Consider the following 15,271-nt stretch of genomic DNA (forward strand, 5'->3'; position numbering starts at 1 on the left):
ATATATAGTTGTGTGTATCTGTTAATCCCAAACTCCTAACGGAAATTGGATTGAAGTGGGGTGAGACTGGATCCAGGAAAACCATCAGGTCCTGACTGTATTGATCTAAATGATAAGTGAGGAAAGCCTGAAGTTAGGCAGGGGTAGTGGGAATGGAGAAGAGAAGCAAAATGCGAGAGAAAGCTCGGGAGCTTTATGAGGGTTAATGGCGTTTTGCATCCAGAATGTAATAAAGAGGGAGGTGTCTAGGATGGTACCCAGGGTCTGGTCAGGCAGCTGAGCGGAAAGCAGTACCATTCATAGAGCAAGAGGATGGGGAGGAGAGGAGATATGTTTACTTCGTAGCACTGAGTTTAAGGAGCCCAAGGAACAATCAAGAGAAGTAGGGGCAAGTCATACTCCTTGACTCTCCCTTTCTTGGCTCAGATCGTCTCACTGTCCTTGGCTGTTGGTTCGTGAGTGCAGGGGAGGGAGAAGGAGGGGGGCATGTGGAAACTCTCAACATCCAAGAGAAGTTAGCATAAACCCGCCTGTTGAGATTATTTCCAAAATTTGACCAGATGTTTAAGCAAATTAACAAATGATTAAAGCGGCCGTCGGCAGAGACCTAGACCCCTGTAGGGATAGGCGAGGGAGCAAGGCCACAGGGACAGCGGAGCCCAGGTGTTCTCGCTGGAAAGGTCAGTGTGATGTGGGTCCCCGGTGGTTGGTGGCCAGAGATAAAACAAGGCGAGCCGAGGCGGACGGAGCGGGGGAAATAGGCAGTCTAGGAAAAGTACAGATGTTTGTGTTCATTTTGAGAATAACTTCTGCCCAGTGGCTGGGCTTTCAAAAATGTTTTATCCTATCCATGGTTAGTAATACATTCCACTTTTCTCTATAGTTAAGTGTTTCATCCCTCAACAAGACTGTTTCTAAATAGTCCAGAGAGAATAGTTTCAAAGAAGGACCATTGTGAGGGTTTTGCTATTGCATGAGCACTGGACCAGCAGCTGGAAAGTGATGTGGATTCCCCACGTGGAGCCTTGAGCACATCACTTACTATCTCTGGATTTGAGCTTTCACTTCCAGACAGTTAAGGACTGTATCTTAGTCGGTTCCTGGGGTCCTTTCTGGCACCATCATTCTATATCTGTGTCCATTTCTGATTTGAAAAGGCCGCAAGCCTTGCTCAGAATGGCAGCTTCTTCTCACTCTCACCCCAAAGACACGGGCTTGGATAGCAGCAAAATGCCTCAGTAAATTGTGCTTCCCAGCACACTTTGTGTATGGTGTGCAGTAGGCTTGGAAATTTGCCACAGAGACACTCGCTGCAGTCCTTAACCCATCAGGGGTCATTTAGAATGTCAGGCTTAAAAATCCACTGTCTGTACATCCCCTGTCCCTAAAAACAAGTCAGCTCCCTAGCTAGCCTCAGCTCAAGGCTGCATTCTTACTGATCTTCAAATAAAAGCAAAATAAAATGAACAGGACATTGAGCTGTAAGATACGGAAACTCTCCCAAATGTCCTGATCTTTCTGTCCCCGATATCACTGGGCTCTCCTTGGTGTCTTCATTCTCCTCCATGTGAGTTGATTCTCCACTTCCCAGAGGGGATGTCCCACAGCCTGTGTGGTGACATTCACGCTCCCTCAGTCTCCATCTCTCAGGCTGCATCTCCCCATCTTTCCACTCATCCCTCTCACCCCTTGTGGAGGAGCAGAGATTTCAGTGCCCTCAAATACGGGCTGCCTTCCAGTTGAAAGTCATCACATATCATAATTAACCACTTACCTTGCCCAGGAGGGGAGTCTGAGTAAACTTGGGATAAATATTTGTATTAATTCATTAGCTATCTTGTGACAAATTCATGGCAGTTTCATAGCATTCTTCAGAGGGTGTGGGCTCCTTTCCGAAAAGAATCTCATTAATACTTGTGTCATTTTTGGTAGGGCAGTTAACATGTATCAAAATGTTTATTTCACATTTGGATATCAGCGAGCCAGAGAGGTTTAGCTACTTGCCTATAATCACACAGTAAGTGAGTGATCAGCACAGATGAGGAACATTCCAGGTGGAATGAAACCAAAATGTTTGGGCTCTGACAGAATAATTCAGCAGAAGGATGTTAGTCCTCAGATGGTGAGTGCAGCTTAGCCTTCAAGTCCCATTGCTCTCCCAGGAGAACTGTATTTTCTACTCTCCTGAATTCTATTATGACAGGTTTTTAAAAATGATTTAAAATTTATGTGTATGTATGTGCATGAAAATATGTAGCCGCTCACAGATACATATATAGAAGATGAAAGAGAAAAATGGACAGCTTATAATTACAGATATTTTTGTTCATCTGGTATCCAGATGATCTCCCTTGATTCTGACAGTTTTGACAAATCAGTTTATTAAAATTGTAAATGTAACCCAGAGATGTTTAGTACAGAACTAAGCAGAAGGTGCTTTCTCCTCGCATTATATTTTGCTGTTGCCTTATGAGAAGTAAATACAGCTTATACTTGAAGGACCAAACGGCTTGTCCTCTCTGAGAAGGATGTAACTTGCCACATATATTCCCAGTTGGTTTCACTGTTCTGAGATGCTAAGGGTATTTTCATAGAGCTTTGACCTTGATCAGGCACAGAGAAGCCTGGGCCCCCATGTCCCCCTCTCCTCTCCAATGCCCCTGTCCCTTCAACCTCAGGTTTCTAAATCGAAAATTCTAAAGAGAAGACTTGCTCCCTAATATCCCAGAAGGCATTGTTCAGGTGACATCTGGGGAAAGAAATCATCAGAAAGGCAAGTTTCAATTTGGGGTATGTAAACCCATTGTGCTCAAGGAACAGATTTTCACTGTAAACTCTTCAGAAAAATGCATGACAGCAAGCAGTAGTGGCTGGGGGCAGCAAGATGGGAAGAGTGAGTGCTTCTTCAACAAGGAGAGAAGAAATGCACAAGAAGTGGAACTCCCTTTATGCAGCCACTGAAACTCAGGAAAAGAATTCCTTTTCCCCCCCATCAACTGCCACGGAAAGTCCAGGGAGGTTTTTATTTCATATCTGATTAGCTTCAGTTGACAGTGCCTTCCACTACTCTGACTGCTTCTCCAGCTTTCCTTCCCCAGTACTTCTAGTCTTTGCCCGGGAGTCACTTGTAAACAAGCATCTATGAAAAGGCATCTAAATCTTTCTGGGGAGAAGGGGATAGCTCAGTGGTAGAGCGAGTGCTTAGCATGCACGAGGTCCTGGGTTCCATCCCCAGTACCTCCATTAAAAAATTTTAAACAAATAATTAAATCTTTCTGCCATGGACTGCTGGTAATCTGATAAAGCCCAGGGACTCCTCAGAATATTTCTCAATGAATAAAATGTATAAGAACATAATTATTAAAATGTTTCATATGCCTACACATTTATGATAGAGTAATATATACTTATGTTTTAGCATATTGAATAACCAGAACTAGTCACTCCTATTATCAGTCATAATGTGTGTATACCAGAGATTAAAGTCATAACATGTGTGTACGAGGCATTAGCAGACTACAGCCCAGAGATGGTTTTTGTAAATAAAGTTTTATTGCAAAGCAGCCGCGCTCATTCATTTGCATATCATCTCTGCTTGCTTTCATGCTACAATAGCAGAGTGGAATAGTTGGAATGAGATCGTACAGCCCTGAAAGTCTAAAGTATTGGCCATCTGGCCCTTTACAGAAAAAGTTCCCCAGTCCCTGGTGTATGTTGCAGCAGTAGTAATGTGCAATCAAAATGTGATTTCCGCTGACGACAGTCATAGGCATTGCTAACTACTGTTTGCTGCCTACGTTCATAATTGATACAAGTACTAAATTTCAATTAGAGGTTAGTGAAAATTTAGGTGGAACTTTTTTTCCATCCAACTCCACAGATCACTTGAACACTATGGATTCCTTGGGGACCTGTGGACCCCAGGTTAGTAACCTCCAGATGGGATTACAATTTAAAAGAATTTTCGTCAAAAAGAAATAGTTCTTTTACAGTCTGACAAATCTGCTCCCTTTCTACCCCTCTCACAAATTTGTATATTGTAATTTCATATTTTGATATAAGGGGTTTTTAAGGGGTAAATGAAAAAGAAGCCAGGATCATCCCCAGAATCAGGTGACTCAGAGCCACCGTGGACTCATTAAGAGTCCTGCAAAGACCCAGTGCCTTGCTGGGGAAAGGTAGTCTCTGTCAGCTCACGCTAAGAAAAATGTGACATCCTCTGCACAATCAGCTCATCACCACTGCCCCACCCCACTCTTGCCCAGGCAGGAGAAGGAGCCAGAATTTTCCCCACCCCCACTCCCAAGCCTCTCCCTTGGTGCATAACTTGACTTTTCTCATCTTGTCTTTTAATGTCACATCAAGACACACCACGGGATCTGACTTTACCATTTTTGTGGCTATGGTGTCTTATTCTCCAGAGACAGCTTCAAGTATTCAGCAATAACTCATGTCCACTTAATGTGAAAATTGGTACCATCTAATAGAATCTTCAACATGCTAACCACACCACTCCAATAATGAAATGCAAATTTCTCTGCTTTTTTTGTTTGTTTGTTTTTAAGTATGGTCATTTTTAGACTCTCGAATGGAATATCCTCTTTAATATGAACTGAGAACTGGGAATAAAGGTACAGATTTTTCTTACACTTATTTTAAATAAACTCTTTCCCAAGAGTCGTAGGCTGTATCACGTTTAATCCTCACATCAGACCCAGAGAGTCCATGCCATTGCTATTCCCACTTTACTGCTAAGAAAACTAAGATATGGAGAGTTCAGGTGGCTTTGATAAGTGGCAGGATTCCAGAATTCATGTATTTATTTTTTCCAACTTTGAGAGAAAAGACGGTCTTACTTTAAATGTTCCTTCATTTAGGGGATCAGCTATGGCCCCTGGGTGTGTTTGTATCTACAGTGAAATGGACTAGCTCTGACTAGTCTCAGAGGATCTCGGATCTAGGTCATTTCCCAAGTTTCTCATCTAAGCTGTAAAGGCTCTGAGAAAGAAGACCATCTTTAAGGCCCCTTCCACTGCCGTGGAACCATCTGTGTTCTGAGATACTCAATGCAAAGATGCTGAGGAAGCCCAGTCTTTGACAGAGCGCCCCAGCCTGCCTTACAGGTGGACCATTAAAGGCAAAGGCTAGTCCCACAGTGGGACCTCTGAGATGGATTCACAGCCCTGCAGCCCCGTCCTGTGTGCTGAACAGCTCTGCTGATACAGCAGAGATGAGAGATGATAGATTTTTCAAATAATACTTGAATGTCATTTGATGGAGACAAAACTGAAAGGAGGTGTGGGGACCCAGAGCTGCCCACTGCTGCCAGAGATCTTAAAAAAGGGCAAAATAAAATCGTCCCTCCCCTATGAGAGTAGGGGAAAAATGTCAACAAGTGCCTGGGTGCAGGGACCCAACGGCAGCCTGGAACTTCTGAACTGCCAGGGAAACATGCAGGGGGGCGAGAAGGAACACGTGGGCTTCACTGAGCAATTAGTGCTGTGGGTCTGCCCGCCTTGGAGTCCTGGTCTACCTCCAGTCTGATCCAGCCCCAACTCTGCTGGGCTTCCCGGACGGTGATTTGAACTGACAGCCTTACCACCTGTTGTTAATTGGACTTTGGGGCTTTCTCCTCCTGCTGTCATTTCTCATTTCTGTCCTTGACGTCTTTGTAGGGGTGTGGGGGCCGTGGGGAGTGACCAGCCCGCAGGAGGAGGGCCCAGGTACGAGACGGGGCTCACCCTCCCTTCCACCGCCTACTCTGGCCTGGCCTGGATTGATGCAGAATCCGTGTTTCCCCGTCCTCTCTCCTTCCCTCTGTGCTATAGTTTCCTGCTGACATTTCTGACTGCCTTCTGGATCGTAAGATCCTGAAGAGCCGAGCTTGAAGAGTCATCTCTGTGGCCCCAGCACGAAGTTCTGTGCCTGGCTCTTAATAGAAGTATTCAGTAACATCTGTTGGATGGCTGGCTGAAGAGTAGGCGTCGTTTTCCGATGGGGGCATCCTCACCGCTGCCTCCCTCTCCACACAGATCGATCACCGGTTCCTGCTGATATTTTTCTCCAAAAGTTCACGAATTTGTCCTTTCTCCTTTTCATTCCTATCACCACGGCCTGGTTCAGTGCCTCATCATTGCCATTGTCTGCTCTGCCCGCCCTTCACGTTGGCTTCCGTTTATCTGTCCTGTGACACGGCTGCTCTGGCCTCGTCACTGTCTTGTCTGAAGTCTGCCAGAGGCTCCCTGTTAACCCACCAGCAAAGAACCCAGTCTTCTGGCTTAACAGACACACATGACTATATATAAAATAGACAAACAAGGACCTACTGTCTAGCACAGGGAACTACATTCAGTTTCTTGTAATCACATACAAGGGAAAAAAATCTGAAAAGAAAAATTTATATATGCATGTATATGTGTAAGTGAATCACTTTGCTGTACACCTGAAACTAACATTGTAAATCAACTACACTTCAATAAAAAAAAATTTTTTTTTTAGGGAAAAAAACCCAATCTTCTTAGCATGATCTACAGAACCTTTCCCTGCTCTGGCTTCTGCCTGTCCACATCCACAGCTCTGACAACTGCCTGCCTTAAATTTCACGTTTCAGCATCACCAGGATTCTTACAGTTCTCCACATTAGTCATGCTATTTGCTGCCTGGGGGTGCCTGCCTTGCTTTCACTTTGTCCATTCTCAGTCACACTGTGAGACTCAGCACATATGTCACTGCGTCTCGGAAGCCTCATCTGATCCCGTCTCCGCAGGGAAGGAAGGGAGGGAGAGGGGGAGAGTAGGTAGGCGACATCTCCTCTGGGCTTTTACAGAACTCTGTACGTGTCTCGGCATCCCTGACCCGGGAAGACACTTCCGTAGGGTACTGACCTTCCAACACGCCTCTTAATACCCTCAGATTCTCTCCATTTTCCTTCCCAATCCTTCTCTCCTAGAATAGAGGTGACAGGTAAATGTGACCTTTCTTAGGAGGATTCCCATTTTTCTAGCGCCCTGCTCCTCTGCAGATGGGATACTGGTTGTAGTCAGTGAGTGAGGACTCATCTCTTGGGGTTGCCGGATGACCCCAGGATAGTGAAGAATCCATTGAAATTGGACTCAGCTGCTCAGTTGGGTTAACGCTTTCCTTTCCACTCAGTACAGGGTGAGTAACGGAGATTGTACCCGAGCTCCAGCCACACAACATGAGGGGGGACCACAAGCCAAAAGCCGTGCTGAGCCCACCCAGCCAAAAACAGCTTGGCATTCTAGAAAGAGCATGGTCTCTGAGGACTGACAGGCCTGGGTTCAAACCCACCGTTGGCCACTTCACAGTGTAAAATCGAGCAAGTTCCTTAAATCCCCTCCTCATGCACGATACCTTCCAATTCCACACTGAATTAGGATGAGGATTAAATGAGCTAATATGTGTTACATGCTTGGAAGGGTCACTAGCACATAGTAGGGGATCAAAAGTGATGGCTGCCTTTGTTGTTATTTTAACTGTCTCACTCCCACCTGAGTTTGTGTCTGTGTTTTCCTCTGGTTTCACTGAACTTGGCCCTGAGGCTTATCCTCCACTTCCACCTCCTTGGGGGGCTTCTGACTCAAACACCCCAGTATGTGTTTCTAGTTTTCAAACAGTTGGTGAGAACATTATAAAGCCTTAAATCCTGTCTATGGAAAAGCAGCATGGTATTAAAAAAAAAAAGGGGGTGGGGAGGTAAATCTGAGTCCAGGTCCTGGTTTCTCTTCTTAGTAGCCGCAAGATCTTGGGCATAACTGTTAAGAGTCTCTGCACCTGCGATGTAAAGATCCCATGAGGTTAACGTATATCTGGAACTTTCTACGCTTGGATGTGCTTTTTTATGTCCTTATACACTCTTTTCTTACCATGAAAATACTTTAACACTATAATAGTGGTTTGGCAGACTTCAGCCTTAAATATAACTTAATTTTAGAGCTGAGCAGGCTTTGCTTTGTCTTCCAATAAAAACACTCTCTTAAGAAGTGGAATACAATCAGTATCACCAAATAATTAATTTTCAAAGATAATTCAAGAAGCTCTTTTCTTTAAAATATTTCTTTGAAAAAAAGCCCACAGATCGTCACAATTATTAATCATTCCTTAATGGAACTTTGGATTTTTCCCCAGGCTTAAGCAGAATGATTATTTCTAACTCTTTGATTTCCTGGCGTCCGATCTTTCTAGGAACAGCCCTGAGCCTCTCGGCCAAGTTGGCGTTAGAGCTTCTGGGCCACTTTCCCCAGCTTCTGTGATCCTCTCAGAGATCTGACGGTGTTCATCAGAGATTCATTTCTGCTGAGTCCTTGTGGTTTTCCTTCCCCATAAGCCGCAGAATTAGAAGAGGAGGGACGAAGCTAGGGGCCCAGCCTACCGCCGGGTTTGGGTTGGCACTTTCTGAATGTTGGTTCCCATCCTGCCGAAGGGTACACCGCAGCCTACCTCAGCCGCCTCGTTCCTCTGGGACTGTTCCCAGAAGGAAATTCTTCTGTCAGTTTTTAGTTCACTTTTTGGAGAACAAAGAACACTACCTATAATTTTTCCCATTCCGCACCCCTACACTTTTACTAGCATTTACTAGAGTTTGACTCCAGTCGAGAGTGATCTCAGAGAAGAATCAAACTCATCTTTTCTTTCTCCCATTGCATTTCCCACAGCTGTAAGCATAAGAAATGCTGAATTATCTTTCTTTAGCCTCTAGCCAACATGAGCGGCCCCTTTTATTTTTTTGTCCAGTTTTATTGTGGTGTAAATTGACACATAACATTGTATAAGTTTAAGGTTTGATACATGTACACATTGCAAAATGATTACCGCAATAAGATTAGTTAACCATCACCTCACAGAGTTATTTTTTTTTCTTGTACGAGAACGTTTAAGGTCTTCTCTTTCAGCAACTCTCAAATATATAATACACTACTGTTAACGATCGTCATCATGTTGTACATTACTAAGTGATCCGTTTAAACTTTACTTTCTGTGCTTGGCACCTACCTGTGTAAAGCAGCAATAATCCCAGTCATCTTAAGTGGGATTTTGTCCTCCCCACCCCCAACCAAAAATAGCATTCGGAAACAAAAGGAACCATATAAATCCCAGAGAAACTACAGAGAAGGCGCTAATTTCGTGTCCAAGTGCTCTACACTGAATTACTGTCTCCCATATAAACGGTGTTCATTCTGCCTAAGAACATCATGGTCCACTCATTGGGAAATAACCAAATTAAAGCAGTTAATTCTGACTTCTAACTGATTTTCAGGAACACCTTCTTTAGGCACTTCCATCTGACCTCTGTCAAATGCACAGCGAAACATCTGCTACCTAGTTAGAAATGTAACACCATTTTATGAGCGTCTTGGAATGATGTACCTTTATGCTGTTGAGACTTAAATTTTCCGAACACTAATTAACTTGGGTGGATAAATACGTATTTCATCCAATTACCTTCTGCTTTATCTGTTTAGCTGTGTGTGGGCCTCCTGAAAAGGGACCTGGGAACCAGGGACAGAATGCTGACTGGCCCGCGGTGAAGGGGGTACAAATGGCCGAGCCCTGTGAGCGGGGCTGAGTGTGTGGGGACTCCCGGTGTTATTGTTTATGCCATTTGGCAAATATTTCTCCTCAAGCCCTCAGCTAGTTTATAGCATTTCATTTTACAGCCCATCACGATGATAGTAACCAACCCCAGGAAAACATCAACAAGCCGTTAGAAACCATAATGTTAGAAGATGAATGTGACCTCAGAGACCTCCATTCCACCCCCCCATCCCTTCACCACCCTCCACCCCGTTCAGCGTTCAGTGAATTTCTTGAGCCAGAGTGGTTGCCATGGTTCTTGGGTCAAAAGGAGGATATTTGGAGGGATTTTTCTAAACACACACATATAAATGTTGAGAAATAGGACTCTCAAAAGTAGGAGTTATACACAGACCCCAGTCCCTCTCGGTGAGTAAGACAAAAGGCAGCATGATCTATAAATACAGTAAAGTGCCTTCAAATGATGAGTATTGGGGCGGGGGTGAGGGGAGGCTGTGTGACACCAAGCATGCCTGCTAGCCCCTGCAAACACAGCCTCATAAGAAATTTTCCATTTTTGAACAAGGAAACAACCATTACATTTTAAGTTGCATTGGTTAAGAACAGAAAAATATAACTTGGCACGAGTTCCTATCCTGGCCGTTTAGAACGAGTTGGTCCGTAACACCACACTAAGTCTGTTTTCTATCAGTGATTCCTAGCCAGCTTATTAAACAGATTTATACAATGAAAGAATCTAATAACAGAAACATTCACCTCCTTTATTACTTGGCATTATTTATGGTTTGAGTTTTTTCAGCTACTTTTTTATGCACCGGAATCTGGCAACTTTGTACTTATAAAGTTTATGTACCAAAGTATGAGTAGGTTGGGGGAGCATTATATGCGTCCCCTCCACCCGGCCACGTGGACTCCACCAGCAGAGATGCCGAGGACTTGTCTGTCCCATCCTTTCGGTGTTTTTAGCATGGAATCCTGTTTCCTTTTGGAGGCCATGATTCTTGACACAAGCAAGGGTTAGTTTTTACCCCCCAACAAGGAGTAATGTTCCTTTCAGCCCTGGGTTTAGTAACAGGAAAAAGAAAAAAAAAAAAAAAGAACTTTAGCCCGTGTGAGAATGTTTATAGGGGAATTAGATAATTCTCTACTGAACTGCAAATATCTCTCAAATTTTTTAAGATGGAGAAGGTATTCAGAGTCTCCTTTTTCCTCCCCATTCATTGTCAGATAATGAAGGATTAGGAAGAAGTAGTGGAAATTTTTTGAGGGGACTGGTTTGGGGAGAACCCTGGGGTACTAAACTCTATAGCATCCCTCCCCGAATCGCCCTTTTGGAGGAGAGGTAGCAGGGAGCCACTGAGAGGGCGCCAACGGACCTGAAGTGGATGTCAGATGGTCCGTGTTGTGTTCAGTGTGGCCCTGACCCTTCCCTACTTCAATTTCCTCTGCTTCCCAGCTTCATCATAGCATGAAAGAATATTTTGATGTGTTTGTTTCCCCTGAGGAAGAACCAGTCCCATCTCACAGAGATGTCACCTTCTCTCTCTGAGGTGCATCCTTCCTCACAAGGAAAACACATCCGTGAGCCCCTCTGAGCAAAGTCTGGAGCTGGAGAAGGGGACCCGGGTGTTTTGGATGGCGAAGCAGATGCTGCAGGGAAGCAGTGGTCTGTTGATGGGTTGAGGAGGAAGGACAGGATGACGTGGGGGAGACCAGGAGGCTCCCATGAATATACACACCCTTGTAAAATTAGTCCATGAAGTCGAACGGCAATTTGTACAAGGAAGCCGTGAATGCTGGCAAATGAGAACGTTGGTGGTTAAAGATGAGGGTATAAAATTAAGGGACAGGCTTCTGCTTAAGCCTTTTCCTTATAAAACCCACAGCATTTAGGCTACCGCCTTGTGTTTCCTTAATAAGGAAGCTGTATCCCAGCCATGTGGCAGGAATCAGACATTGTTGCCCATATGGCTTCTAATAATAAATATGAGAATTCAGGGGTTAATGAACTGGTCCTGGTTCTCAGTTATCAGTGAGGAATTGCCATGGGTTTGCTGGGTGAATGGATCTAAAGAGGTCACATTTCCTCTCTCTCCCAGCTTCCAGATTTCCAGCCCTACCTCCCTGTCATGCATATATGCACATGGGTTTCCATCTCTTGGACCCACTCATCCCTATTTTGAAGAGTCTTTTGAATCATCCAGAATGAGACCATTAAAAGGCCTCCCAAATCTCTCTCTAGTCTCTGCATCTCTCAGAAACCAGTATTTCCCTTGAGCCCAGGTACTGAGCCAAGCTGTGACCCAAAAGTTCGAGGTGTGAGAGGTGTGGCAAGGATCAGGCCTCCACACCCTGCCCTCCGAGAGCCCCCGGTATTGCTCTGTGTTAACAGATCATTCTAGTGGCAAAAACGGTGAGAGAAAAGGGACTCCCAGTTCTGTTGGCCACTCCATGTGCTTGGGGAGGCAGCTGGGAGGAAGGTGGAAGGCAGAAGGGGGAAGGCTGTGCTCCAAGTGGCTTCTGAGGATCTTCCAGGACATTACTGGCCATCCATCTCAGTCGATTAGAACAGGGACTCTGGATTAGTCCCCACAGACTTCAGTTCCCAGCTCTGCCTCTTGCTAGCTGTGTCACCTTGGGCAAGTTACTCAACCTCTCTGTGCCTCGATTCTTCATTCATAAAATAATACACCTACATCCTAGGGTTGTCATGAGGATTCAATGAGTTAATATGTGCAGGACACTTAAAATACTGCCTGCTCACCACACACAAAATACTGCCTGATAGTAAATGCTAGATATAATTATTAGCTGTTACTATTTTCACATATTTTGTGTGAATGGATGTAAATGTGATATATGTATAGCTGTCTTTTTTTTTTCTTATTTGAGCTTATAGTATACAGAGAGCCTAACTTGCTTTCCATGTCAGCACATATAGCGTTATCTTATGACGATGATTTAAAATCGACTTTCCTTTGATAAATTTTATAGTTAACCTCATCTGAGACTGGAGAGTCCATGCAGTGGCACTGCTCTAGGATTGGGGTTTCCTTTGGTTGATGGAGTTACATCCTTCAGAGTCCAGATTTGTGTCCTCTATTCAGGCCGTTCGGTTTGTGGAAAGTTTAGATATTCATTTTTTAAATCCACACCAGGGCGCATTATCCACTTGTTTGGAGAAGTCAGTGTACTAATTCCTAGGCTGCTTGAAGAATTTGTAGGTTAATTGTTGCTCTTAGATCCCCCTGAAGCAGGGCAGAAGGAAACCTGGCATCACTGTGTTTAAAAGGTACATTTTTACGTCACGTGTTAGGGTAAAGAGGTCATCTCACATCTCAGCCTCGTAAGACTTGTGCTGCTCTCAATTGTTGTGGTTTCTGGGAGTTCTGTTAGAAACAAAGTAGGAGGACCTTTTGATCTCTTGCTCCTCAGATGGGGGCCCTGGGTGGTCACGAAGAGGTGCTGGCCGTTGCAAGTGTTTTCCCTGAGATCCAAGTCCAGGATCCTACATTTTACAGAATCTGCGGCGGTATCCATTAGACGGGTCTTTCCGAGGAAAGCGAAGGGAACAAGAATGGTGGTGTCGGCCAGATGAGCTCGCCAGTCTAGTGGATGCCAGGTCTCCCACAAAGCAGATACCCCATGTAGTTCACATCTGGTACTGAAGAGGCTGGAGTGTTGCCACGCCCCAAAATGACACTGACCTTGGCCGTGCTGTTGGGGTAATTGGACTTTCAGGATGAACTCCCTGAACAATCTCACCACTGTGGCTGGCACAAACAGGCTTTTCTTCAGCAGCAGACGTTCATGTCTTCTCGCTCCAACTTTTTTTTCTTGAACAAACATATGTATTGTCGCCAATGCAAGGAAAATCCCACTCATCATTTTGTTCTGAGTTGTTTCTGTCCTGGAACAATAGTCTAGTGTACCCGGGGCCCTTGGAAATCTGGTTTCCATGCCCGGGTCTAGTTTTGTGAATCTCCTTGCAAGACCCTAAGGCCAGGAAGCCATTGGTATTACTGAAGGCCTCCTGCCGCCATCCGTGACATCAGTGGCTTTGCATCTGATTCGATTCTTTTTCAGGGCCAGAGAGGGAGCTTTTAGCAACAGCTCCAGGGCGGGCACTGGTTATACTGGAGAAGATCCTCCAAATCAAAGGGCTGTCTCAGTACCGATCTTTCCCCGCACAAGGTGGCCTCTTCATTACTTAAAAGAACAAAACCAAGGACGTGTCTTCTCCTTTGAGCTTCCATGTTACTCAGAAGGAATGCGTTTCCAAGCAGTGCAGACTAGCGAATCAGCACCTTCCGAGCTCGGGTACCAGGTCAGTCTCTCCACATCTTCCATCCCGCTGGGCTCCTTAAAATCCTGCGAAGTTTTAAAGCGCAGACTCACGGAGAAACCTACCCTGTGTTAGGCATAGAGGACATACGGATGACCAAACCACACAGGCTTTGTGCTCACGGAAGTGGCCGCCAAGTGAGAGAGGGGAATGCTGTCACTTCCACAGAAGAGGAAACCGAGGTTCAAAGAATCAGTAGTTCCTCAGGGCCACACAGCACTGAAGGGTGGAGCCACAATTCAGACGCAGTCCAAAGTGTCCTCCTTCCACTGGGCCACACTTGCCTTCCTACAGGAAGCTTCATCTGTGGTTCCACTTAAAACATGAGGAAACATCTGGAATATTCGTTTTCAACCACATTTCAGACACGGAAAGCGGAGCCTGAGGAATAGCCCAGTTGGCTCCTCGCTGAGAGTGGGTTAGAGGAGAAAAGAACTGCTGATCTCGAGCATTCTGTTACCAGAATAACCCCCCAGGAGAGGCCCGGCTGAACTGGGATCTGTGTGGGCCAGACAGCGTAGGGGATTTATTTCCAGAGCTGGAGGACGGGCCTGGGATCCTGGTCCAGCTCCGCATCCTCCCTCGAGCCCCGCTTGCCGAGGAGGCGCGGCCTCTGGAGGAGGCCTTTCCGGCTGGGCTGGGGCAGAGCGCGGCGGTGCCGAGGCAGTTAACGATTAAACAAGAAGCAGCCTTTGGCTCCCAACCTAATGGTTTGGGTTCCAGGGCGCAGGATAAAAATATACAACTGGAAAGGCAAGCTCCCAATTAAGTGGAAGAGCTCGAGCAAGAGATGTTTCAGTTCAGCGTCGCCAGTGACCACACGCGGGCCCGCTGTCTCCTCAGACGGCCCCGCGCTCCCCGCCCCATACTTAGCGTTGGCTCCAGGATTTTGTGGGGGACGTCAGCTGGAGCACACAGGCTTTTTCTCTTTCCCATTCAAAGAAGAACTTGCTTGCCTTCAGCCCGGCGATTTATCTTCTTGGGCGTCTTGGAGGAATAGGATGTCAGAAGTCACAGGGCCCTTCGAGACCGTCTGGTCTGATCCAGCCCCCGGGTTGAATGCTGTGGAAACTGAGGTCCAGACAGGGGAAGTGACTTGAGCAAAATCTCTGTGTCAGCTCAGTGAGTGGCAGGGAGAAGATGAAATTCTAGGTCCTCTGATGTCTGTATCCACACCCGCTCTCCCCCTCCACGCGAACCGAGCCAGCACCACTTGGCAACCTGCCAGCCACACTTCTTTCCTTCTGCCCCCCCAAAACATAAGTGTGCTTGGCCCTCCTCCTCTTTTACAGGAAAGGATGCTAAGGCTAGGAGGGTACACAATGCCCACAGAACTGACAAGATGCCAGCAAGGGAACCACAGAAGCCCGA

At 45.7% G+C, this 15,271-nt stretch overlaps 1 protein-coding gene across 21 annotated transcripts in view; it reads left to right on the plus strand.

The window, feature by feature from the left end:
• BCAS3 (BCAS3 microtubule associated cell migration factor) overlaps positions 1 to 15,271 on the plus strand; it is a 482,829-nt gene that overhangs the window by 400,329 nt on the left and 67,229 nt on the right. The window lies entirely within an intron of this gene.

This window comes from Camelus bactrianus, chromosome 16, assembly GCF_048773025.1.
Source record: "Camelus bactrianus isolate YW-2024 breed Bactrian camel chromosome 16, ASM4877302v1, whole genome shotgun sequence".
Classification (NCBI taxonomy): domain Eukaryota; kingdom Metazoa; phylum Chordata; class Mammalia; order Artiodactyla; family Camelidae; genus Camelus; species Camelus bactrianus.